Below are 26,076 nucleotides of genomic sequence, written 5' to 3' on the forward strand. Positions count from 1 at the left end.
TTACTGTAGCAAATATTACTGTATTCCACAGCCGTAGGAAGGAGAGAAGATCCAGCAGGCAGGAATTGTGCAGCAAGATTGATTTATTTAATTATTTTACAAACTCTTTTATAGACTTTTTTCTTCATAGTCTAATTGGACAAAGGATCAGCCACCCCCTGGGTGGATTGGCTAAAATCCTAAACATCCATTGTCAAAATATTTTTCTACTGTACCATAAACATAGTTCTACAAGGTTGCAGGTGTTCATAGTTTATAGAACTTCTGCTAATCTCTTTGTGAGAGAGAAAAGTATCCCATGGGCTTAGAAAGCAGCAAGAAAATTCTTGCTAGCAGAAATATTGTGTCCACACACCCAAGGAAAAAGGAGGCCTAAAAAAGGCAGAAAATATGGCTGGGCTTGAGCTGGAGCTGGGACAGCTGGGGTGATGATGGAAGGAGTAGCTGATACTCTGAGTGGTACCCGAGGAGTGACTGATCATTTTCATCCCCATGATGGTTTCTTCAGAAGCAGATTCTATTCCCTTTCAGGTCCCTTCTCTTATTCCTGTTAGCTGAGAGGCTCAAGAGTTATTGGGATGGAGGTTTTTTTAGGTATTTACAGGTTTTTTTCATCCACTTTTCTCTGGTTTGTTTCACCCTACAGGCTTAAATAGACACAGGGTGGTGGCTTCTTGTCCCTGTTACTTCTTGCTAGCAGTGGGTTGGATGAGACCACCTACCTTACATCTTTCCCCCAAAAAGATAGGGAACTAAGGATTCAAGGATTTGATAGGTGGATATAGTAGGAGATTATCTCCAGTTTTCTTCTTCCCTGGTCTCTTCAGCTCCCTTATCTAACCCACAGTTTTCTATCATCTCAATGGTTTCGATTTCTTTGTGGTTTTAGTAAATCTTTTTGCTCACCTGCCTGCTTACAGGCAAAGAGAAAGTAAACAAGAGCTTGGTGCTTCAGATGGTAGGGAAACACAGGTGTAAGGAATGTAGACCCTAGTGAAAAAAAAAAAAAAAAGCTATTTTAGACACTAAAATACTACTTAAGAAAGCCAAAGAAAATTTCTACAATAGCAATTTCCTTCACTGAAGAACCTGATTTATAGAATTGAGGCAACAAGTATAACTTCAGGATGCTTTTCCAGATAGGCTCCTTCCAGGCATTGCTACCTCATTGCATTTCTGGCCCTGAGATGTCACCTGCTGGATCCAGGTGATCAGGCACAGATGCTGATCGAGTGCGTGAGGCAAATTGGACTAAAGAGTGAGATGTTGTGAGATGTCACACAGAGTACAGGGAGACAGAAAAATGGCAGAAGGGGTCAGTGAGGACGGCCAGGTAACCTAGTCTAATGTGTGATGCATTAAACTTGGTGGATCTGTGAATTCATTGCTGAGGACAAGAATTAATTGCACTCCAGAAGCAGACAGCACCAGCCAGTGATTGCTTGGGTTCTGCAACAACTTCTAGGGGCATGCCTCAGGCCTTTCTGCTGGTTTTGTGCTTGGCTGGAAAGATTGAACTCATTGCAGGGTGTCTGCTCCTGATGCAATGAAAGGACACCACCAGAGGCTTTTTGGATCATCTGCTTTTAAAAACTGAGAGATTCCAGTCCTCCAGGCTCTTTTCCAGAAAAATATGACCTTTGAGTCAAGATGCTAAACATGAAGAAAGCAAGCACTCCCAACTGACAGTATTTAGAACAGTAACCAAAATGGCCACAAACACTCCACGTATCAAAGATACTGCAGAGATACTGAGTCACTAATAAGTGTTATAAAGGACTCTTTAGCTGTGACAGGATCAGAAAATTACATCCCACCACATTGTGTACACAGCCATTTCTTAATGACTCAGCCTGCTCTGACTTTAGAAAACCATGGTGTTGAATCCCAATTTTTGGCTAATGAACCTCAGCAGAGAAGACAGAGGCAACTAATTATTTGCCCATCTGGACATATGAGAAAAAGAGGAAGAATAGGTAGATCTTAAAAAGATAGAGGGGAAAAAAGACTCATTCGCATATCCAGGCATTTAGTTTAATTGTCTGTGTAACAGAACTCTATATAAAGAAAATAAATACCTAGTCTGGCTTCCCTTCTCCTTATATCTTTGAATGAACTAGCCAGAGGAGGAAGAAAGATGCCGTGTCCTTGGACACCCCCTTTTTTCCATAGATACAATATAAATGCCAAGAGAAATATGAACAGTAGATGTCCCACATATTTTTTGACTTGTAAAAAGTGAAAATCCCAAATCCAGTACCAGTCATGAGAGTCTGAAAGCAATCCAGAAAAATGTAGCATTAGCCTATAGTGCTTCGAGTCTTGCCTAAAAAGCTGAGGATAGAAGACAAAACTGATCATTGATTTCAAAGTTCACTTCAAGGCTTGCACTTATGTCCTTGGTAGGACAAAGCAGTTCAAAAGCATAACAGGAGCTTTCCAGTGGAATTCCTGTGTAAATCTGCATTCAGATTGTTCAATTCAACTGTTAGTTTCCTGATCATGAGGGGCTTTTCCCTCTCATCTGCCTCAAATAAAGCTCTGCTACCAGTCAATATGGTCACATCTTTGAATCTGTGCAGCTTCCTTGCTCTTCTTTCCTTTCTCCCTCCTCTGAGGCAGGGATGATTTCTGGTTCTGCATAAAGATGTATGAAATGAGGGCTTTTCATCTCACCAAGACAAGAAAGGATTTCAGCCTCATACATAGCGTGTTGCATAGAAAAAACAAGCAAAATGCTTCAGGAGTTATAAGACTTCAAAATTCAAGCATACATTCAAAGAGACAATGTATATATATATATGGTGTCTGCATGTGTATATACACACACTTATAGCAAGATAGATACATAGATAGATAGATAAAGCAAATCTTTAAAACAAGAATGGACTCATACAAATTACCATAATTCTGTAGAAGATCCAATGTAATTTTCCACAATTTTGAATGTAACAGCAGTTTCCATTAAAAGGTTAGATTATCTGTTTCTGATGCCAGAGTAAGGAATAAAACCACACCTTTTCCTAATACCCTTACTACCATAAATTGAAATAAACTCTCTAATTAAGAAATAAATGTGTATGTCTATTATACACTGATCTTTATCTAACAAAATTGCAACCATATAGTTGGACATCTAATCTGCATTAGGCAGCCAATTTGAGGTTCGTCTTTCTCATCTCTTTGCATGTTACTCAGCACATGTAGGTTGTCCCCAAAGTCCAGCCTGGGAGCACCCCACATGCCCTAGCTATCCATAACATAAGCATTACCAGAAGGTGCCTCTAAATACAGTGATTTCAGATCAAGCCTGGGCCAAGTATATTTTAATTGCCCCAGCAGAGAGATGTGAACTTTACTTTACATTTCATGGTGAGGTTTGTACCAAAACTTCCCAAAACAAGCTCTGCAACAGAAGACTGAAAAAAATGGTTGACATTCAGAAGAGGAAATTAGTGATGTCGTTTCTCCACCTGCTCTGCAAAGGGAAAGGAAGGATCCCTGTCTATGCTGTATGTGACCTGGCCAGCCATGGGAGAGGCACTGACCTGTACATCCAAATTGAGCCAAAACCAGATTGTTGTGAATCCCAGCTGTTGCAGAACAAAACACTGATCAGGCTGTGGGCACCCAACGTGGCAATCCACCCAACATCCCACAGGATGTGACTGCAGGGAGAGTCTGGACCCATACAGATCTTAGGCACTGCATGCCACTGGCCTGATACAGGGCAGGTAAATGCAGACAGCCTCAGAAATGCCTTTCAAATGCATTAGAGACAGATAGAGATGGTTGGATGCTGCAGCTAGCAGAACTTCAGCTTGGGGAAGATTAAGTCACTTGATTGCAGATCTGAGTCACATTTACCTGCAAATCTGCCTTCAGTGTGTCATATGTACACATTTTCCTCCGTGGAAAGGAAATCTCATCTGCTTCTGATTGCATCCATGAGACTTTCTGGTCTTCTCTGTTCCTGCTAAGGGTCCCTTCAGTTTCCCATTATATTTTTCCCTGGCCTTACCTCATGCAGTATTTCCCAGCTGCTCACTGTCCTGACATGCTCTTGCCCTTCCAAACTCTTCCTTATCTCATATTTTCCAGGCCTGTCATTGTCCTTTTCTGGTTTTCTGTATCTTCCTCCCACACCTTACATTCCCATCTGCACAAGATTTTACATTTTTTTAGCAACAACTGCTGGCAACCAGTGGTGGTTGCCATTGCTCATGATAACCAATTGCCCATTTATATGGGCAAATATGACCAAAATCCTTGCTGTGAGAAGTAATAATACCAGTCCTATCCAATTTGTTTGGATCATATGGTCTCACAACTGCTCTAGACCAGGGGAACTGTACCCTAACACAGCCAAAGGTTTTCCCTGCAATGGCTCTTCCACAGCCCAAGATAAATTGCACTCTCACAGAGACTTGACCATGGGAATGTCCATCAATTGACATCCAAAATGCTAAAGAGCTAAATTCATACGTGGAGCTCCAAACAGATGCTATTGTGGTTCACATTACATTTTTATCTTCACTGAATTCCATAAAGATTTCCTCCAGATTAGCTTTCTGTCTAAACACACCAAATCTGTGACCATTAATTTCCACATAGTTATAATCTTGTTGTACTTGTCAAGCAAAATTGAATTTGCAGAAATTTCCTTGCCATTGGGTATGTAGAGTTCAGTTATTAAAATGTACTTTCAAGCTGGGAAAATGTTGTCAGCAGTAGGTCTGTGGCTTTGTACATTGGCAAATATAAATCAAAAGAGTATCCTTGAAAAAATTAATTTGCTCCCAAAATGAGAAATGAAGATAAAATTCTGAAAAATCTACAATTGTAATCTGAGGAAAGAGAGATGGAGTGTTTTAAGAGAACTCTTAAAAATTATAAAATATATTTAAAAGCCCATTTTTGCTTCTTTAATTTAATATTTTCATGTAAAAGCTTCTGGCTCTAATTAAAATCTTCATATTACTCAACTAACATCCACTGCTACAAAGTGATAACAGACTTAAATCACAGGACTTGTCTTTTGAAAATTAAGAATTCTGGTCTTGGACATAATTAAATCTTAATCGATTGAGGCCTTATCTGATTAAAAACCCAAGATCTTTCTGTCACATTCTAATCACAATATATTTCTTGACTGTCCTAGCACAAGACTCCAAACACTGCTCAGTCACTTCGGCCAAAATGAGAACAGTTTTTCAGACATAGCTTTAATTGGATTAAGGGCACTGTCAAGCTTGGCTTCTCATAACTGCTTGGCTTGGCTGCTTAGTCCTACTGTTAATGCCATGAAAGGTCTGGTTTGTTACTAGAGATAAGACTCTCACCAGTGTTTGATCTTGCAGAGGGATGCAAATGAACTGTTGTCCCACAGATTTCAGCAAGCAGGTGGAAACCAAGGATGTGTCTCATTAGGGTCTCAAAGGATCCAGGCAAAAATATGTGGCATACTAAGAGGGAAAGAAATGTACTCCTGTGAAGAGATTAATGACTGGCAGGTTGACAGCATGCAGAGGGATCTGAACACCAGCTTTGATTAAGAGTGAGATGTTAAAGGAAGTAAAGTGGATGCTGGCATGTGCCTTAGTAGAGAAGGACAGCACATCCTGTGAAATAGTTCTGATCAAGTGAAAGCTAAATGCCAAACATAAGATGCCTGAATTTTATCACCAAAATGTAGCTGGATCTCCCTCTCTGTTCTGCTTAGTTAACTGGTCCTCATCAAATCAGAAAAGCAGGTCACACTTACTCACGTGGCCAAATACAGAGTCAGTTTCTAATATTAAATAATGAAATTTAAGATTTAGGACAGATCTAGTTTGTGGCAACAAAAAACCAGAGGCAACAGACCCTATTCTGAGTTTCCCATAATCTGATGTGGTTCACACATCTCAGTGAGTAATGGGGATAATTTAGCAGTTTGCCTCTATTATTTCTTAAATTACCTTCCTATTTCTTTCATTGGTTCTTCCACATACCAATCTAAAACATATTTTTAATGCAACACTTTTCATATTTTTAGTATCATTTCTCTATAAAACTAGCGAGTAATTATTAATTCTTCAAAATTTTTCCTATGAGCTAGCAGGAGTACTAGAGCAGGACTCTCATTCAAAAGAATGGCCTGTTGAAAAATTACAAAAATTACATTGAGACCAGAAATTTCATTAGTAAAAAGCATCAAATAAAGCACGCAGTTCTCCAAGGTTTTCATCAGTTAAAATGTCCTTTTATTACACTCTCCTTATATGGGGGCAATACTAAAAATAATTTTTACTATTGATCAGGGAAAGCATCCACCTGACTTCCTGAGCATGCAGTCTTCTCCCTGAACCATGACCAAATGCACCACAGAGGTGAAAGGAAAGAAAATTCTGGGGGCTTCAGACAGGTCCCCATTGTGCAGCCATGTGTGGCAAGTGCGGGGAGATAGATTGGTGCAGAGAGCAGAAACTGAGTGAGTGAGACATGGCCCCTCAGAGGCCAGGGCAAACTCAGGAATTTAATCCAGGTCTCTCAAATCCTGTTTCAACATCCCCTCTCTGTTAGATCAATGTAGCTAATGGCCAAAGATGGTCAAAAAGAATCAGTGTTGCAGAAAGTGAAAAACTCACCACTTCTGAACTGTAGCAGCAGCAGGTGAAACAGCAAAACTTCTTCATGTCCAGTGATGGGGGGTTTCCCACTCTTTCTTTATAAAGTCCTTCTTACAGTACTTTTCTCTTTATGAGTTTCAAGGTAGATGTGGAGTGCAGAACAGAGATGCGTGGATTGCAGGAGACACAAGCTGTGAGAGGGTACCTGCTGTGGTTTTCATGGTAGGACTCTTTCCTCTTACATTGATGCAGGATGACATATGGATTAACCTATGGCTGGATTCCTCCGGACAGATCAAGAGGCTTGGAGAGTCTGGGCTTTATTTCCTTGACATGATTTTCCCCATCTGGGTTGGAGACTACAGCTCCAGCCCCAGGATGCCTGCACACTCCTCTGCTTCCCTTCTGGAGCATCTCATCAGCATCTGGTTATCATTCAGTGTGTTCACGGCCCTGTCCATCAATGCTGGCAAACTCACACTTCCTAATGCTAACTGCCTAACAGGTTCTTCCCTCCACTCTGCTTTCATGGACTTGTCTGCACACAGGCCTGCTAGTGATCCTGTGCTACAGGAGCAGACAGACACAGGCTGCTGCACCCACCAGCCACACAACCGCTAGAAAAACAAAGGCAGCAAATAAGCAAAACATCCTTAAAGCCTAACAGAAGCAAACAAAAATGCATTATTTTTTAATGATTCCTTTGCTGTGCAATTCCATACCTAAATCTTACAGGATTACTAAAAACTTACAGATATCTATAATTTACTTTCTGTAACATTCTATAGGACTTGTCTCATAGGGATCTTAGAGAGAAGGCCCTGTAGAATCGCAGTGATAAAAAAATTGGGGTTAAGTCCTTGTTTTTACTGCCTACCACTGACCTGAACTCCTCCAGCTATGTGCTACCATGTCCAGAGAAGGATTTAAGAAGCCATGCAGCAGTGTGCACAGTGGCACTCCACACCAAATTTCAGAAGTGGACTTGACACAGCTCCAGTGGCTTTGTGCAAGCCCTGGTGCTCACAGTCTAAGGTTTAAGCAGCCATCAGTGAGAGCCACAGCTGGGTGCTCACACCACACTGGCCAGGCAGTGGGCAGTAAGATGTCCTGCCCTGCCAGGAGCCTGTGCCCTGGCAGCTCAGGGGCAGTTCCAGCCTCCCTCCTGAAGAGGGGTTCAAGAATACAGACAGGCCTGATCCTAACCTCTGCTAACGCTGCAGTTCACTTTATTCCATGGCAAAAAATGTATCAACATTAATTCTTAACTGCAAGTCCCTGCCATGCCGGGCTCCATCACAACTGTGTGGTGCTGCTGGGTGGATTCCTGCCCATGGACTGGTGCTGCCTGCCCAGCTAAGCTGAGCCCTCTGAGCCTGGCACCGTCAGCACCCACACCCACGGCAGGGAGCAGCCCCCCACCACCAGCATCATAACATAAATAAAATATGGGTGAGATGAAGGGAAGAATAGTCTAATAATTTCCTGTGGTGTAATTACAGTAAAAATAGCTACTCCTGAATAAAGTTATTGCTTCATTCTTGTATCCATGGCAACAGAAATGGAGACTGGTAGACCGGCTGCAGATGAATGCAGCGTTCTCCATCCCACCAGCCAGCTCAGCCTGCCCAGTGCTTCAGCAGGCAGGTGAGGAAGGGCTGGTCTGCTGCTGGGGTGGGCTCTGTCCTTTGGTGAGAGGGACCAGCTGCAGGGAAACCCACGTCCATGCTCAGGAAGCTCTGCATAAGCCCATTACACTTTCAGAGCATCCTGGTCTGCTCCCTGGGCCTTTCCCAAAGGTAGGCATAGGGACACATGGAGAAATGCACAGTGCACAGTGTTCATTGGCCCAAGTGAAGGCAGAGTGCCTGGGTTCAGGAATCAGCACAAATCAAATGACAGGTGACCAGCTGAAGTGGACTAACACTTCTCCATGTGCAGCAACAGGTTCCAGTGCTTGCCTTAGGTGCTAACTGAAGTCAGCTGGGGCAGTTTGCATTCTGACCTAAAAAAAGTCTTGGTGTATTGCTGATAATCTGTGAATTACCTATTGACATTGATATGTTTATGCTTCCTCTGTGAAACTTTATATAAGTCACTGAGTGTTAGTGAGCAGCAGGTCAGTATCCCATTTTGGTCAGCATCCCCATTTCATCCCCACTGAGTCTGTTGAAATTATGTTGATGAGCTCATCAATACTGTCTGGAAAATAGTAACTACCACACAGGTACAGCAGCATACCTTCAATTCCCAATTGGAAAATATCCCTTATTGCAAGTTCTCTTGCCCTATCTAATGTTTATTCTACAAGTTTAAGTGCAAGAGATCAGGACTTGGTTACAAAGTTCAAATGTCATGTCTAGGTGAACAGAGACCACAAGTATTGTATCCCAGTCACATCTGTGTTTATTTGCATGTTCTCATCTCCTGCTTATAATTAATTGCTGGTCATGAAATTTCTCCTCATGAAATGAATATTAAATTTGATTATAATAATCAGTTTTCATTTGATATTCATGTTCCTTTAAGTGCAGTGAATTGCACTGCATTTTTAATGAAAAATCATGTCATAAAAAATCTTATGTGTTCCACTGTTGACATAGCACCAATAACATATAAAGTTCTTGCAACTTCATGTATGAAGCAGCTTTTCTAATCAAAGTACTGGGAATAATTAAAAAAACCTTTGCAACATAATATCATAAGCATTGTGAAAATTGTGAACACTGAGCTGCTGGGAAAAATAAAAACATTTTACTATGTTTTTCAGGTTACAGGAAGGATGGGTGAATAGTTACAGCCTCCTTTAAAAACATAACCATATACAGAATACAGTATCACTTACTCTTGGAGAAAAATAGCTGCGCAAAGTAGGACAAAACAATCTGTGTGTTATCAAATAAATACTGTTAATTTTTTTCTATTTGTAAGTTGTTGAAGTTTTTTCCTACAGGGCAGGATTTGTCTGAGATGCTACCTTCAGTGGATGGCATTTCTATGGGGTTTTTTATTCATTACAAGAAACTAAGGCGGGGAATAAAAAGGTTTTAGTGACTCTTTTTACCCAGGTGAAAGCCATACAAGAAGACCAAAGGAATCAAGTGTCCTTGTGATACTTTAGTTCAACTAGCTTTCTGTAGCATGGCTTTTGTAGGCAGCAGAGAACCGTCTGTAAAGAAGAGTTAGCCTTTCACTGCTGTCCTGATACATGCAAATATGAATTAAAGCTTTTTTCCTAAATATCCTCCATGCCCATTAGTGAATAACTGATTTCACACTCAGAATATTGTCTAGTTTGGAGGGTGACTGGCATGACTTGGCTTGCACCTATACAGCTGACTCTGCTGCCCCCAGCACCCACACTGCCTAGAGGGACAGATCCTGCTCAGCCACCCTCTGGTACCCAGTCCTGCCCCACAGCTGTATCAAGGATGGGCCAGCAATCCCACAGGATGGACAGACACATGCTAACACTGCCCCATGTCCTCATCTCATTTAGTTTACTGGTAGGGAAATAACTTGTATGGCTGAGCAGCAGCTTAGCTTCTCTCAGCAGCTGCTCATCTGAAGGTTAACAAAGAGCTTTCGCTGTCACACCGATGCTCAGAGTTAATCCATCAGGCACTATTTGCAGTTGATCTAAATCATTGGTGTGACTGGAAGAGGCAGTGATGGAAGCGAACGGGAAAGACTCCTGGCTTAAAAAATTTTGCCTCTGGATCCCAAGGACATTTACATGAAAAATCTCCTGTTTTCCTCAATATCTGTTATATTTATCAATGGCAGCCTGTACTCTTCTAAAGCCCTTTGCAAACCCTGTTGCTGTGTTCCTTTCACCTAGAGTTTCTGCAGTGTCTACCTCTCCTTCACTGCCACCCTCTCACGCATTTTTAGCCACAGTGGTTGTGTCCTTTGCCAGTGATTCTTCTTTACTTTTCTTCTGCCAAAACCAGCCACATCCACGTTAGTAAACTGAACAATGTTAGGAAGGTCACCTCAGTAGGAGGGTCACAGCTGCATTTCTGTCTATCATCCCAAGAAATTCCTCTGAAGTGTTCATGGGTTGACACAGAAGGATCTTCTGGAGTTGCTTTCAGCAGGTGATTTCAGTGCAGCTTCTATTTCAGTGGAGTGCCTATTTTGAAGCAGAAGAGAGCATGACATGACTGACATGGCCAGGCCATACTGTCCTATTGCACTCCCCTGCTCCAAGATTGGCTCTCCAGACACAGGGCTAGTCGGTGCCAGGGTGGCACAGAGAAGCTGGTCCTGGCTCTGTTTAGTGTCTCAGACACAAGCTGATAAGCAGATGTAGCAAATGGGATCTCAATGTAATGGCAGTTATGGTATTTAATTCTTGCTGCAAAATATTAAGGCCTCAGTTATTGCCAATCTATTCTCTTAATGTGCTTGTTCACTGTTCGGATTCAGTGATGAAAGCCCTCTATTTTATTACAATGGAAGGGAAATGTTTTCTTATGAACACTGGAAACTCTGTGGGTACAAGGGAGGAGCAAGCTGAATGTGTGACCACCAGGTGAAACTGATGATGCTGAGGGTGATGAGCTGTTGGGGAAGAAGAAGCTTCACCATCTGGGCAGCGGCAGCACTGTGCCATAGTGGGTCCCACTCTGTGTCCTGCAAGGCCACAGCCGTGCTGATGGAAACGCCTGGCACTGCGCCACCAGGAGCTCTGCACAGAACATGGGCAGCTGTCCTCTCACTCTGGTCCAGCACAGAACATATTGTAGACAACACCTGAGGGAAATTACTGGAGTTTGCCTACAGAAAGAATAGTGGAAGAAATAAATATTTTCTCAGTATTGTCAAATATTTCCTTTGACATTTTTCAATTTTTCTTTGAACAAGGCCCAGAAAAAAAAGATCAGAAGTAGTTTCTGAAATTTTCTCCTATGCGTTCTCTTTAACAAGTGTTGTTTTTATCCTGATTTTCCCTGAACAAAACAAAACACATTGCTGCAGAAAAAAAGTGTTATTAGTGTTGCTCCACCTGCTGCAGTAGCAAAGGACTGTGGTTTAGTGAGCCAGTGTGGGATGCAGGAGAGCTGTGTGTGCACAGCCCTGTGAGAGGATTGCACAAAGCTTACACTTGGTTTCTGAATCTGAATCCTTTCCTATGCAGCCCAGATGGGCCATCATGCGAGAGCAAGGGCAATTCTCCTGTAAGACACTGCGGGGTTGACAGGATTAATGGTCCCAGGCAGCTCGTGAAGCATCCACTGTTTGTACACAGTGGGGCTCTGCCAAGCCACATTTGCAGGGATGGTACATTTTCAAGGCTTTTTGTTTAAAACAATTCAATTTCTTTTCCTCTTTGAAGCCTGACTTAGGCTTGCTCATGCTAAAACCCTTTCCACCCAGCACAACACTGGCAATAACTGGGCACAATAGGAAGCAAAACTGTTGATGGTGTCAGAGACCTAGAGTCACAATTTTAAGTAAAATTAATAAAAAATTCAGATTCAGCAATGACATGGCAATACAGAATCTGGCAATTCACACTTTTATCTAAAGCTGTAGCGTCGACCTGATATCACAGATTGTCCTGGGTTGCAGTGTATTCTATTACCATCCTCAGGAGCTGTTGAAACCAGGTGGGGCAGTGTTTCCTTGCCTCCTCCCCCCAGACTATCTTTCTGTTAATTGCCCATCACTGTCCTGCCGCCTGACTCAGAGATAACTCCCTCCGGACTATCTTCTGTTAATGAGCCTAATCAACACTTTGCCTCATGACTCGTTACCCCATTGTGAGATGCTCCACCCAGAGGGAGGAACCAAGCATCCCATCGTGGATATAATCTGAGGCTGAACACCAGAGACACCAGCTTCCCACTGGATTTCCAGAGGACAGGAGCTACACAGCCACCATTGGACTTCCTGAGGAAGAGCAGACTGTTTTACTACAGGATCACTGCTTCAGAGGACTGCAGCCACCATTCTACCAGACTGCTACCACCACCCTGCCTAACAGGGTGTCAGGTTGTACCTTGACTCTGTCAGTTTGACAGTGTTTTCTTTTACCTTTTTTTCCTTTTCTTTAATTTCCATTAAATTGGTATTCTGACTTGGTGTCTCCCACTGGTTTGTTTTCAAACTAGTACACAGATTCAGAAAGACTTATGACTTTTACACAAGATATTTTTACATTATTAATGGACTGCCTCCAGGGTTCCCTGTTTGGGGCTGGGAAGGGGGACTGTAATGTTGTGGTTGCTTTTAAAGAGATCCCACGTACCTTCCGAGGGCAATAAAATTGCATTATTAGCTCCTAAAAGAAATGTGTTACTGAATAGATTTTTAAAAGTTTTCCAGGTTTCCATAAAATGGTTTGTAATGTCAAATCTGAATAAACATTAATTTCCTGGAGATGTTTTTGTTAGGGTACAACTTTTTTTTTCTTTTGTACAGGTTATAAGAGTAACTATCCCTGCCCCCAAAACCATTATTACTGGTTGAACAAATGACTGCAATGCATAATTTATGTTGTGCATTTATTTGTTTCCATTTGTGAATCATCTAGCTATATTTTTTGCAGTTTGCTCTTTGCAATTGTTTCACCATTTTAAAATTTGTGTATTTTATATTTTAAAATTACTGTATTTCCCCTTGTTGCTCAGGGTTAGAAGTGGATGTGTGAATTCTGTGAGTAAGAACCTAAGTCGCCCAACATCTCTTCTACTTCCAGACTAGGAAATCTCACTTTCAGTAGGACCCAAACCTAAATAAATCATGGGTTTGGTACCCTCAAGGTGATCCAGTTTGAGATGAAGAAGTGTGACAAGTTAGGGATGCCTTTAAATAGTTCCTTTTCCCATTTACTTGATGTATTTTTGAGCACAGCAGAGTCAGAAAAGCATTCAGTTTAAAATAAAGGAGATGCAGGAGACTCCAACACACAGATTTCAGTTTCAGAAAGCAGCAGTGGCCCCTCTCTCTCCAGATCCCCTTGGCATTACTGTGCCATCACCATCACCCTGAAGATGGATGGGACCAGGCTACATTGGGTGCTGTATAGACACAAGGCTGGCGAGCCTAAGGCTGTGAATCCTAAGGAGCTTATGGTTAACCCAGAAAAAAAAAGGCCGAAATAAATATACAAAGAGAGACAGAAGCACAGCAAGATGAGAGATTCAGCCACAGACATGTGGTGAGCTGGAAGCAGAGGTTCATAGAGGGGTCTGGGTCTCATGTGTGCTGTCCTTGGGGATCATGCCATATTATCTTTCTGGACTGAAAGCACTCAGTTGTGCCACATCAAGTTACTTTTCCAGTAGAAAGTCTGGAAATAACCCCTATGGAATCAGTGATATGGGTAGGACAGTAATATACCTCACTACCACCACCTACAGAAAGAGGAACATCTCAAGAGCCTTCTCAGGATCATCACATCCCTGCAATTTCTGTGTATGCCTTCAGATGTGTTTTACCAGTTCCTCTCCTGGGCTATTTTTTCTGACTTGAATGGGACCTTAGATCACATCTGCTACTTGAAATAAACATAACCAAAAATATATTTGGGATGGCTGTCAAGACAGTTTCTCAACAGTTGCTCTCTGCAACCTGTTCCCTATGAAACCATTTCCTCCAACAGAAAAAAAAAAAAAGGAATAGTAATTGTAAATCTGCACCTAGCTACAGGCAGATTTAATGCTGTAGTGCTGCAGCCATTCAGACAGCTCAGAGCAATGGGATAAGGTATAGGAAGAGCTTTGTGCTGTCTGAGGGTGCAGGACTGAGTGATGTGTAGCTCTGGGGAACGTGGCTCTGTTTCTATGATGGCTCTTACTGCAACAGGCTGGGGGTGGGTGCGTGTGTCTCCTCTTGCAATCCTCAGCCAGTGCTTGTTCCATGTCCTCTGTCTTTCCCGGGTGTCAGGGACCACATGCTGAACAATTTGTCAAGGTCTCTACCAGGTCTCTCTCTTTGTAATCTCCTCTTTGCTCTTTCAAAGCCTGGGAATCATTCCAGACCCAAGGGACCATCAGCAAATGCTGAGGAGTCTCCCTCTAATCACAGCTTCAGAAAATAAGCCTTTGCTAATACTCTTCTGTACAGAAATGATAAACCCCTGTAAATCCTTTTCCAGTCCTGCACACCCATCAGCAGTGCCTGTACTGGTTTTCCCTAACTCTTGGCTGAGCATCTTACTTCTGTGCTCTCTGCTGCCTCGGGTAGGCCTCCTTCCCCACTGGCATTAGCTGTACTTGGAGAAGGACCCTTCTCCCATCCCAGACCCACACCTTGCCCTGGGACCCAGGGAAGAAGCTGTGCACAGGCTGCTCCAGGCTGCAGTCAGAGACTGCCTCAGGAAACATCCAAAGAGAAATGGGAGATGCTTCCCCAGCCCTCGTGGGCAGCTAAGAAATGGAAAGTTTGCTACAGTCTCCAGCTACCAGCTTCTGCTGGGAGCTTATTGGGAATTTGGAACTTAGCAGCCTTAGTACAGCTATAGATGCTTCCACAGAAAAGTGTAAATTTACATGGAATCCCTGCCCTAATATCCATAACTTCATCCAGAGACACAACCGTCTTGTTCTGCCATGACTGCAAACTACAGAACATCCAGTGAAGAAGGGAAGGCCTTATAGACCCTCTGAAGGAGGGCATAATACCTCCAAAATCATAGCTTCAAAGCTGCTAAAGAAGGAGGCAGCCGCTGGAGCTGTTCCTTGCAGACAGACCATGCCAGGAGGGCAGTTACAGGCCATACTGTGCACGTAGGAAGGTCTCCAGGATCTAAGATTGTAGGTTTGAAATAACAGCAGTAGATTTTAACAGCCTACAGATGTTTTGAAACACGGTAAGTCGTATTCCAGTAAATTATGAGGGACATTGCAAAGCAAGCCTGATTCCACAGGACCCCTGTGGGGCTACACCAAGGAAATCCCAAAATACCTATCAAAGAGTTTGGCTAAAGTGTGACTTTCTGCAGTTTTTGGCTAATGTGTCTCTTCAGGCTTTCAGAAAAACAGTGACATTTCATCCAAAGGTTCAAGGCAGAATTTAAAATATCACCAGCTATCCAATATATAAGAATAAGCATTTAACAGATGCCAATAAATAGTAATGTACATATCAATTATTGTTTTTAATAGCATCCATTCATCCTCAGCAGTCCCAGTAGAAAACCAGGAATGTACTCTCTAATGCTGTTCATAATTGTACCAGTCACAGAAAATGACAGGACTGCTGTGAGCCCATACTGGTGGAGGACACCATTAATTATCACAGTGGAAGGAGGAATGATTTGCCTTTGTCACAAAAACAAACCTCAGCAAGTTAAGTCAACAGGAGAAAAAGTACCAAGATGCGTTAATTTGTTATATTGGAATTAATCTGGAAGATCAGAAGAGTGTTTTCATATCTAGGAAACAAAAAATATTAGATTATTTGTGAGATTAGATTGGTCTAACACTAAGAATGTTGATATAAATATAAGCCTCTGTAGGGCTTAAGAAAGATGTTAGAAACTACCCTGAATGACTCAGATGCTTACAGGATCATTTATTGTTATTTGCATGGCAAGGGCACACTGAATCTTTTTTTTAAATGTTTCCACATTAATTTAATATTTCACATTTAGATTTGGCCTTCTGTGGGCCACAAAATACAAAAAATAACAAGAGTCGGGAATATTCTGTTCATGTTTCTGAGTGGCCAAACCTGTTTCAGTGTGTTTCTGGTAGGGTGTGAACGGATAACATCCCAGTTCCCTTTCCTGGGCAGTGCAATATAAAGGATAATGGGAGAAAAATAACAGGACAAACACAATCAGACTGATCCCCCTCTCAGCTTCCTGTCTGGATTACAGAAAGTAAGGACTTCCCCAGAGAAGAGGCTGCAGGCAATAAAGGTCTTGTTATTCCAGCAGGCTAAACTTTGGGAATGAAGATGACTGCTCATCCAGCTGTGGGGTGACAGGATTTGTTCCCATTGTTTTCTTTTTTTTCTTTTTTTCCCTGCTACTTCCACAGTTGGTAACAAACGGGGGATTTGAAGGCTGAATTTTGATATAGCACTCCTTGGAAACTCAGACAACTAAGGCGGTTTGGCAAGTTGTCAGATTGTACAAGGTTGAATCAAAACAAACTAGAGCAGTAACATCTGGGACTTCCTCCCAACTGCTGCTGCTGTTCCTGGGAGCATTTCATAGAATCATGGAATGGTTTGGGTTGGAAAGGACCTTAAAGATCATCCAGTTCTAAGCCTACCTGCCACAGGCAGGGATACCTTTCAGGTGTGGAAGGCAGCAACATTCAGGGACACCAGGGACAACTAGACCAAGTTGCTCAGAGCCCCACCCAACCTGACTTTGAACACTCCCAGGGATGGCACATCCACAGCTTCTCTGGGCAATGTGTTCCAGTGCTTCAATTTGGGAACTGTTTGGTTAGGAGACAAGTATTTTTAGTTAAACTTTCCTCTATTTCTGCAGGTTCTGAGAGTTTCCCACATAGCAGAATTCAAAACGGGAAAACTGTTTCAGGAGATTCCTGTGTAAGATGGTGGCCAGTGGCATGAGGTTGGGCATGTCCAATCATTACAAAGTTAGTCCATCTGATGCGTTGGAAAGACTCCACTACTGGAATAAGTAGTAAAGCAGGTGTGTTTATTCCATGGGACACACGGGGGATCGCTCCTCCAAAGTCATGCGTGCCGACAGCTGCATTCAGCTTGGTATGTATCGGGTTACAAGTTCCATATTCATTGAGTTTCCCAATACGCCTATACATATTCATTACTTAGCCCTGCCTAGCCTTGATTCATATTACAATGAGCCCAAAAGTCATTTACATCCGCGTTGCGCTTGCGCAGTGCTGTCTGGTGGTCGCAGGGGGACTCCGAGATGAAATAAGAGTCTTCCTCAGATGAAGTAAAGGGTCTTTCTCATCCTGAACTTTTCACCTTTCTTCCCTGCGCATGCTCTTTATGCCCCTGGGCTAAGTCCAAGACTGGTTTGAGTTAGCTTTAGGTTAAAAACAGGATCTTTGGTCAAGATTCCTTCCCTTTATCAATAGTCTCATATCTTCTTATTCTGCTTTGGTAGGCACAATAAGTATTGGGCAAGAAGTATGCATTGCTTCTAACAAACAACTTCTTAGTAAATCATTTAACCTCTGCTTCCCCATCCCCCTGATTCAGATCTACACTCTTCCTAAGGTGTAGAACACATTAGTAAAGATATATTCTGGTTTGATATATAGGGACTTAGCTAAAAACTAGCTTAATCCACCTACTGGTCAGTCAATTACTTCCAAATCCATTTAGAGAGACTATCACAGTTAGAAACTTATGTGGGGTATAAAGCAAGGGCTGAAGAGGAGTGGAGCTCAGATAAAGGTCTGGTGGACTCACAAGACACACTACGTCCACAGTGAAAAATTAGACTTGATGTGATGCAAAAAAAACCTTCTGAACGTTACTAAATTAATTATGCAGCCGAAGAGTTCATATTAATTGTATCTCTGGATCATCTGTTAGCTCCAAAATGCAACCATGTCCTGGGACCTCTGGATTTCCAATCAAGCAAAACTACATTTGCATAATCCTCAGTAGCTGTTGGAGAGATGACTGCTTAAGAGATATGCAAGAGGAATTGTAACTCAGGCAAAACGGGACTAGTCCCATTGCACACTGGACTGCTCGGTGCTCTGTGGTTGGATAACAAGGATACATCAAGCTGGATCAAAATTGTGTTGGTTTGCTAACTTTAACTGCACCTACATGCCTAATAAAATTTTAGTTCTTCCTTTATTTGGAGAAACATTCTGAGCTCTTTATCTCATTAATTTGCACTTACTTTAAATTGCACATCTTATTTCCATAATGGAAAGAGTCTTATAAAGTGGAAGTCTGTAAACACTTGAGCTCCCAGCCCCAAGTCAAGACACAGAATAATATACAGCTGTCTTTTAACCTGATATTGATATTTTGGGGAATGTAACACATTCCCATATTGCTGGCCCAGAATGATGGGATTGGGAGAAATTCAAATATTCCTGCAGTAAATAGTCATTCCAGATGTCAGAATAATATTGGAGATTACTGTTAGATGGCTGGCATCAGGGACATGTCCAAACTGACAGGTGTATTCCTAAGAGAGTTTATTAAAGCTACAATACAAAAAAAGCCACACATGAAGACGTGTGGAGCATGACAAAGAAAGTCTTTCTGGATGAGTAAAGTCTGGCTCTGCAGAGAAGTTTTACAGTGGTACTGATGCAGAACTGGATTAGCTAGGAAGGAGCAGCAGAGAGACATCTCAGTACACCTCTGTAAACTGATGAATGTATCACACAGAAAGGTCAAGGTCAAGGCAAGAGGTACCAGTATTCTTTCTCAGCAAAGGCCAAACTCCATTTCTGCTGCCTGTAAGAAATACACCTGTGAAATTTAAAAGATGGAGTTAGAACCTTAGGGAATGCTGACAGAAGATTTTTAAAAAATTTTTGGTTTTGTGGCTGTAAATCTGCACTGAACAAAAATTCTCAGTCACTCATGTTATTGTAATCTGGATGATAAATTATAGTTGAGATTATAGCTGTGCAATGACATCCTCTGCCCTTCAGCTGGAGCCTGGCTCTCAGGCAAAGACCCTCTCAATAAGAGTTCATGCAAACAGTATCTTTCTACTTTTGAAATGGTTTTGTTTTACAATAAACCCCGGTTATTGTCTTTTCATGTTTTACAGTGACTCAGTCATTGCTCAGCCACTTGCCTGCCTGAGATAATGAAGTATCTTGGAGAAATTTCCCTGAGTAGTGAAGAGCAGCCCAAAGAGGGCTGTATTTCTAAAAATTCATTCCAGAGGCTTGTTCACAGTTAGGGATGGAATATCAGGCAGAAAGTCCTTAAGAATTTGAGGGTTTTGTTTGATTGTTTGGTTATTGGTTTTGTTTGATTGGTTGATTTTTGTTGGGTTTTGGTACGTTGTTTTTCTTTTTGTTGGGGGTCTTTCTTTTCCTGCCCCGATATTTCCAGTGCTTCCTGGATTTGAGCCAAAAATGCCCAGGGTAGATGAACCCATCCTTCCAAATTTTAATAATCCTCAAAATTTTAATTGATGCTAACTTCATCTCCTTTTCATTTTGCAGATAACAGAGGAAAAGGAGGTGGAAGGGAATATATATTTCTAATATGAAAAATTGTGTTCATGTTGCATCCAGGTTTAAGCAGTCATGGCAGCTAACATTCAAGTGTAAGCTTTTTCTTCCACCAAGATTTTTTTTTCTGATCAAGTGGAGGGAGTTTGAGAAAATCACAGCACTTTGGCTCATAACAGCCTATAATTCCATTTTCTCTAAACAACCAGATGATTATTATTTTGTGCTTCATTAATTGTGGCCCACCAAAGGCACTTGAAAGACTTAGTCAACTCACAGAGAAAGGCTTTTTATCTTGCCTGGAGCAAATTACATTTTGTCTTTAAAAATCATCCATAGCAGATGGAGAAAGGAATTAAAATTTTCAGAAAGAATGATGAGTATGACCACTGGTACTATTTCTACATATGCATATGTGTTGGGGTCCCTCCCCTACCATGGAGCCCTGGGAGAGGGGCCCTGAGGGCACAGACACGGGGCTTCCCTGTCCCTGCTCAGCCTCGTTCCCATTGGTTGGTTTGTGTTCCCTGCGCGGGCAGAAGGACCCTTGGTCCCGTGACTGGAACAGTTCCTCGGCAGAGCTCCGGCCATGCGGCTGGAGAAATAAACATCTCTGAAACAGCTATCAAGAATCTGTCTGTCCATATATATTTCCTTTCCACGGGACTCCTGGTTTGATATATGTATGTTGCAGTATCCCCACTGCAACACATATGCATGTGTTTACCTGTTTCATTCTTGGGCATGCTTAACCAAAGCTCACTTTGAGGAGAAAAAGGGAATTTAACAAATTAATAAATGTCAGAAAGCGAAAGATCAGTGTCCTTCTTCTCCATACAGTATATACACTTTGCCTTTCCAGTGCATAATTTACAGCAATAAAGCCTCTCCAACAGGCACAATGAACCCCTCCTGATGAGGTCAAAACATGCAGCAGTCCAGGCAATCAGGAGCAGGTTAGTCAGTGCTTTGGTTCCTGGCCTTGATCTGAGCGGTTGTGGTGCTGGGCACTGTGCCACAGGCTGCCAAGACAACTACAGCAGCCCTGAGAGGGACTGCCTTGGTCCTTCAGCAAAGCTGTCTGGACAGAGAAGTGCTGCCAACCTCCCATGGGACTGGTGAGGGAAAAGGGAAGGGTTGGGTAGTCACCGCTCCTGCCCCCACCCCAGCTGAGAGGACAATCACTGCTCCACCTTGCTCTCCATGTTGATGACCCTGCTATCTTAGGGTGAAGCACACCCTATTCCTTCTGAAACACTTCCCTCCTTCCTCCTGTGAAGCAGTTTTTCCACCTTCGAGGCACAGCTGGTTTCTCTAAAACCCATCTGCCCCACTGACTATGGCAGGGCATCATGTTTTTAAAGCAATAATTGTGGTGTTTAACAGGAATATCCTATCAAATCTCAGAAAGCAAACGTTAGTGTGAAAATAAGAGAAGAGAAATACAAAACACAAAGGGAACACACCTCTCCTGAAGGTGGCGGGTAATTTAGGGAAGCTGACTGCTTGCTCTCAGAAAGCAAGTGCTACATTCCAGGAATCATATTTATTGGGGTCTGAGCAGAGGCTGTGATGCAAAGCTCCTCCATGCTATAAGATATGTGTATAGCACTTCACCTCTCGCTGGCATTACATCTGTGATGAAGCTTGTACAGAACGACCAGGAGCTGAGCTTCAAGGAGGCAACTCAGAAGTTAGTTAGCAACAGGGAATTTAGACATTGCAAGCATGGATGCAACCTCATTAAAGTCAGAGGAAAATGTACACTCTCTTTGCTCGTGTTTGTCTTTCTTTTTCCTTTGCATAGGTGCTGAGATCTTGTGCATCCACATACCTGAGGTCTCTGGAAACAGGGAGTTTTATTATTTGCAACATAGCAGATCTTCTCAAAACCATTGTGGTAACACTACATGTAAGAGACAGAAAAGCTTTAATCAGATGAGGCAGAGAGGGAGAAGGGAAGATGATGCCAAAGATCAGATAATCTCATGAGGCCCTGTCCATGAATAACCTGAATAATCCTGTGAACCCACAAAGCCATCACCTTATAGAAGCCAAACTGAAGAACAGTGAGAGCTGAGAACACTCACTGCCTGCAGGCATTGGGGCATCACCAGGAACTCACACAGAATGGTGCTCACCTTTCTCCTGTTTCACAGACATTATCCATCCTACTCCCTCTTGATTTTTCATCTGCCTCCTTCCAGCCTTCCACTTTTAACCTTGTTAAGCCACATTCTCTACCCTCGCCAGAGTCCCACTGCAAAATCTCTTCTCACCAATATTTTTAAGTGTCATTCCCTTCTCCCACAACATCTCTCTCACCTTAATAAGTGCTTTTAGTGCATTGCAAAAAGTGCACCCTTCCTTTCTCCTTTGATACTGCACAGTAACCACTGACCCTGCACCCTCTTCACCTTTAATCAGTACTCTTCTCTCCATCTATCCCACCCACACTGCTGGAGCTTTTCCTGATGCTGGCTTCCTTTCCTCTGCTCCTGCTGGGAAAAGGAGCAGCACATACGAGCAGAGCAGGGTCACCCTTCAAATCTAGTGAGTGATTTGTGGCTCTGTGCAGGCTTAATCTGCCAGCAAAACAAACCAGAACCTCCCTCAAACAACTCAGTAGAAGGCAAGAGTCATCGCATAAGCAAGGCACAGAAACACATTGTTAAATGATATTTTCCAGCCTGTTTACTTCTGTCCCTTTATAGCTTGTGAAGAAAAAAGATACTTGGAATATTCTAGTAAAACAAAATTACTAGGGATGTGATTATCAAATATGCAGTTCTGTCTCAAGATCTTGTCTGTAATGTTGGTTCATTAACCTGCTGATATATTAAAGACTCATTTGGAGGCTCTGAGACAGTATCATGTCATCTAGTACAAAACGTTCAGGGGAAAAAATGTACTGCTCACTGTTTTGGGAATTGATATATATTTATCTCATCAACATACCACTTTTAAATATCCTAACTCATTATAAAGCCCACTTCCAGCATCTCTACAACACAGAAGGAAACTAAAACCAGAGCAGCTGGAAATGCAAAGGAGGACACTCATTCATTCGTTCATTCATTCAATCATTCTTTCATTCATTCATCCCCTGGCAGCCTGTGCTCTCCTGCACTAGGCGGAGATGGATGCGCGGCTGTCGGCTCCCCTCTGCTGGCTGGTCCCCGGGCACGGAGGGAGCCGCGGCCAGACCTCCCCCGCGGCCCTCACCCGCCAGCTGAAAAGCAACGAGGCCCCAAACTGCCCAAATAATCACAAAGGGATGTTTTTCCCGGCAGGTGATCAGCCCTTGCATGACTTTGTGCAAGGGGAAGCTGACAGCAATGGTGACAGCAATTTTTACAAATTCTTTATGCTGAGACTGGTAACTTATTGTAGGGAGACTGGAGATGCTGCCTGGGGTGAGGATGTCTTGACCTTCCCGTTGTAAACACCAGGTTTTCTGTGATTATAAATTTCTGTGACTATAAATTCTGTGATTATAAACCTTAATCATCATGCCTGAACATTTCCCTGTCTGACCTCAGCCTGATTCTTTTCAACTTTCTACCAAAACATCTCAGCAACTCCTGTAAATGAATATAGGGAATGTACTTTTTTTTTTTTCCTCCGTGTCATTTGCTAATTTCTTTTTTTTCCCTGCAATATTTCTAGAAAAATTTTTTGTTACAATTTCAATGTAACTTCAAATTTGGCACTGTATGTTCAGGAATTGCTTTATACCAGCAGCTAGAACGTATGTACCCAAGCCATAAAATTCAGAATCAAAAAATGCCTCTCTGCCCATGAGTAGCAAGGGATCTGGGAGTTTGGCAGCAAACCGCTTAGTACTCCTGTGAGACTGTACATCTAGCATCTTTTCAAAACACTGTCTTAAAGGAGGTAATAACACCTTTCCTACTGACAACAGCAACTCAACAGACCTGCTGGGAGAACATGTGACAGCAGCCCTCCCAGCCAGCCAAGCTCCGAGTGCTTTTGGCAGGGAGCTGCCCAGATGAGGAGCCCAGAGTTGCTCTCCAACCACATCCTGAGAAAAGGGCAGCATCTTCAAAGCTTGACTGTATCATTAAATAACACTTATAACTGAAGCATCCTTTTCTTTTACAGTACCTGGTTAGGGATTTGGGGGTTTTCTTCTGACCATGGGGATTTTGCTACTGACTTCATGAGAGATGGGCAGGACTTTTTAGTAAGGCAAGTGCTTAAAGTTCACTATATATTTGAAGGGCATTTTTTTTCTAAGTACAGGAGGTCTGCTTTGAATCAATCCTCATATCACGAAAATAAAAAAGTCTCACTTACCTGGCTCAATTTCAAGAAAGAAATCTGCTTACCATTACTCATATTATTGTTATTATTTGCATTAAATTATGTATGCCCTGAATAATAGACTCTTAAAATTTTTAAACAACCAGGATGAAGGTGTCTTCCGAAGATGCAGAGATGCAGTCCTGAGCTACAAGTTTGTTTGTTCATCACAACACATCACCTTGGAGAACAAGAACAGCCAAAGAGCTATCCTACATACCAGGAACAGTGTCTCTCAGAGCAACTTTCTATCTGGAGGACCAGATGCCTCCCCTTTGGCAGAGCTTTGCAGCCCAGGAACACACCTGGGCTGATTTTCTTCTGCATGGTTTTCTTCTTCTTGCACCTAAACTAGCTGCTGTGGTCTGCAGGCAGGGTACCCCCAGTGTTCAGTGAGCAACTTCTCAATGGGAGCCCAGATCTACAACAGAAACAGGCACAGGCACAAAACTTTATACACTCAAAGGGAAATGAGAATAAAGGCTGCCTTGGTTCTGGAATCTCATTGTATTTTGGTCAAAACTTGGCTTGTTTCAACACTATGTGTAATATGGGAGCATTCATGCACAATGCATGTGTCATGATGTACTCATAGCATAGAACAGGTATGTGTTCCATTATATATAAATGAGTAAATGAAATTTTCTTAAAATCATTGATGTAGAGATATTTACTATACTGAAATTGCAGAGAACTTTAATTTCACTGCTTATCTAAACACCAAATAGAACCACTATCTACAAGGAAACAAAGAAAGAAAAGAAAAATAGTACAAAATGCTGTGTTGGTTGTTTGAAACAAATTTTCATGAAAATTATCAGGTTTATGCAAATTCATCGCTAAGCTACCAATCAAACACCAACATAAAAGCCCACAGGAATGCAAAGATAAAAGGCTGGCCACATTGACTGCTGCCACAAGTCACACAATTATGATCCTTTTACCATTTATAGGCAAACTGCAAAGCATGGCCGTAATGGATGGGGCTGTCGATTGGGAAGATGCCATGGTTCAACAGAGAGACACTTTTCATAGCAGATAGACTGAAATGGGAAAATAGTGTATGCAAAGGATAGTCTATAAGCTGAAATAACTGCTTCTAATGATAGATCCTGCAATAATTTCAGATCCAATTTCAGCAGCCACTGACCATAGTCCTGTGGCTGATGATTTGTTTGATGTGTTATGGGACACAGAAGCCCGTTTGCAGTAAATGTGTAATTCCATCCTGCCTTGCCCACTCAGTGGTGGGTATGGATGCCTGGGAAGAGACTTAAACCAGCATGGGACGAGGGCATGCTGAAATAATTTGAAAACAACTTCCACTCCTTAAGTGGCTCTCAGGATTAGAAGCCCCTGTGGTAATGCAAAAACCACTTGATTATCTTTAGGGACTTTCCTTCAGTGTTGAAAGATTTCTCAAGATATTTTTGAAGCTCTGATGGAAATGATTTACAGAGGGAAGGTTGGCCAGTGGGGTCACCTTGTTTCATCTACTAACTATATGATACAGTAAGAAAAATGTTTTCTGTTCTCTCAAGCACCTACATAAAATGGTTCCTTTTCAGTTTCATCAAATCTCCATTCCAACAAAGGACCCTAAAGGGCTCTCAGACACAGTAGTTACTGGGATGACTATTCACAGGCTTTGAGAGGGCAGCTCTCTTTCACACTTTCCTGGGGCTGTCAGACATAATTTCCAAACACCGGAGCTACTTGACACTCCAACTATTGCTCTGCACAGAGAGATTAAAAACAGGGCTGTAATAATTTTACTGAAGTTATATCTTGCACTCACCGTCAGTAGGAAGGAGAATAATTGAAATGTTATTAAGAAAGGCTCATTAAAAGTTAGCTGTAGGCTGCCAATTAGGCAGGGAGTTGTCGTTTCTTCTCCATATACTATTAAACCTACTTGAGAAAACTATTTCAAAAATGAGGGGAAAACCTGGGATTTCCTAGTTTTAGGAAAAGGTAGACAACCACATGGACACAACTTTAACATTTCTGCTTGT

At 42.2% G+C, this 26,076-nt stretch overlaps 1 long non-coding RNA gene across 2 annotated transcripts in view; it reads right to left on the reverse strand.

Moving 5' to 3' along the window:
• Nucleotides 1-267: 267 nt before the first annotated feature.
• LOC108449305 overlaps nucleotides 268-26,076 on the reverse strand; it is a 39,619-nt gene continuing 13,810 nt past the window's right edge. Inside the window, exons 2-4 of one of the 2 annotated variants that reach the window (XR_001865463.1) lie at nucleotides 6,630-11,393; nucleotides 5,343-5,465; nucleotides 268-990 (exon numbers count right to left, since the gene is read on the reverse strand). This is a non-coding gene — a long non-coding RNA (uncharacterized LOC108449305). Of the gene's footprint in view, nucleotides 991-5,342; nucleotides 11,394-26,076 lie in introns of both variants that reach the window. The other variant, XR_001865462.1, reaches the window with a different exon arrangement.

Source organism: Corvus brachyrhynchos, unplaced genomic scaffold (assembly GCF_000691975.1).
Source record: "Corvus brachyrhynchos isolate BGI_N302 unplaced genomic scaffold, ASM69197v1 scaffold116, whole genome shotgun sequence".
Taxonomy (NCBI): Eukaryota; Metazoa; Chordata; class Aves; order Passeriformes; family Corvidae; genus Corvus; species Corvus brachyrhynchos.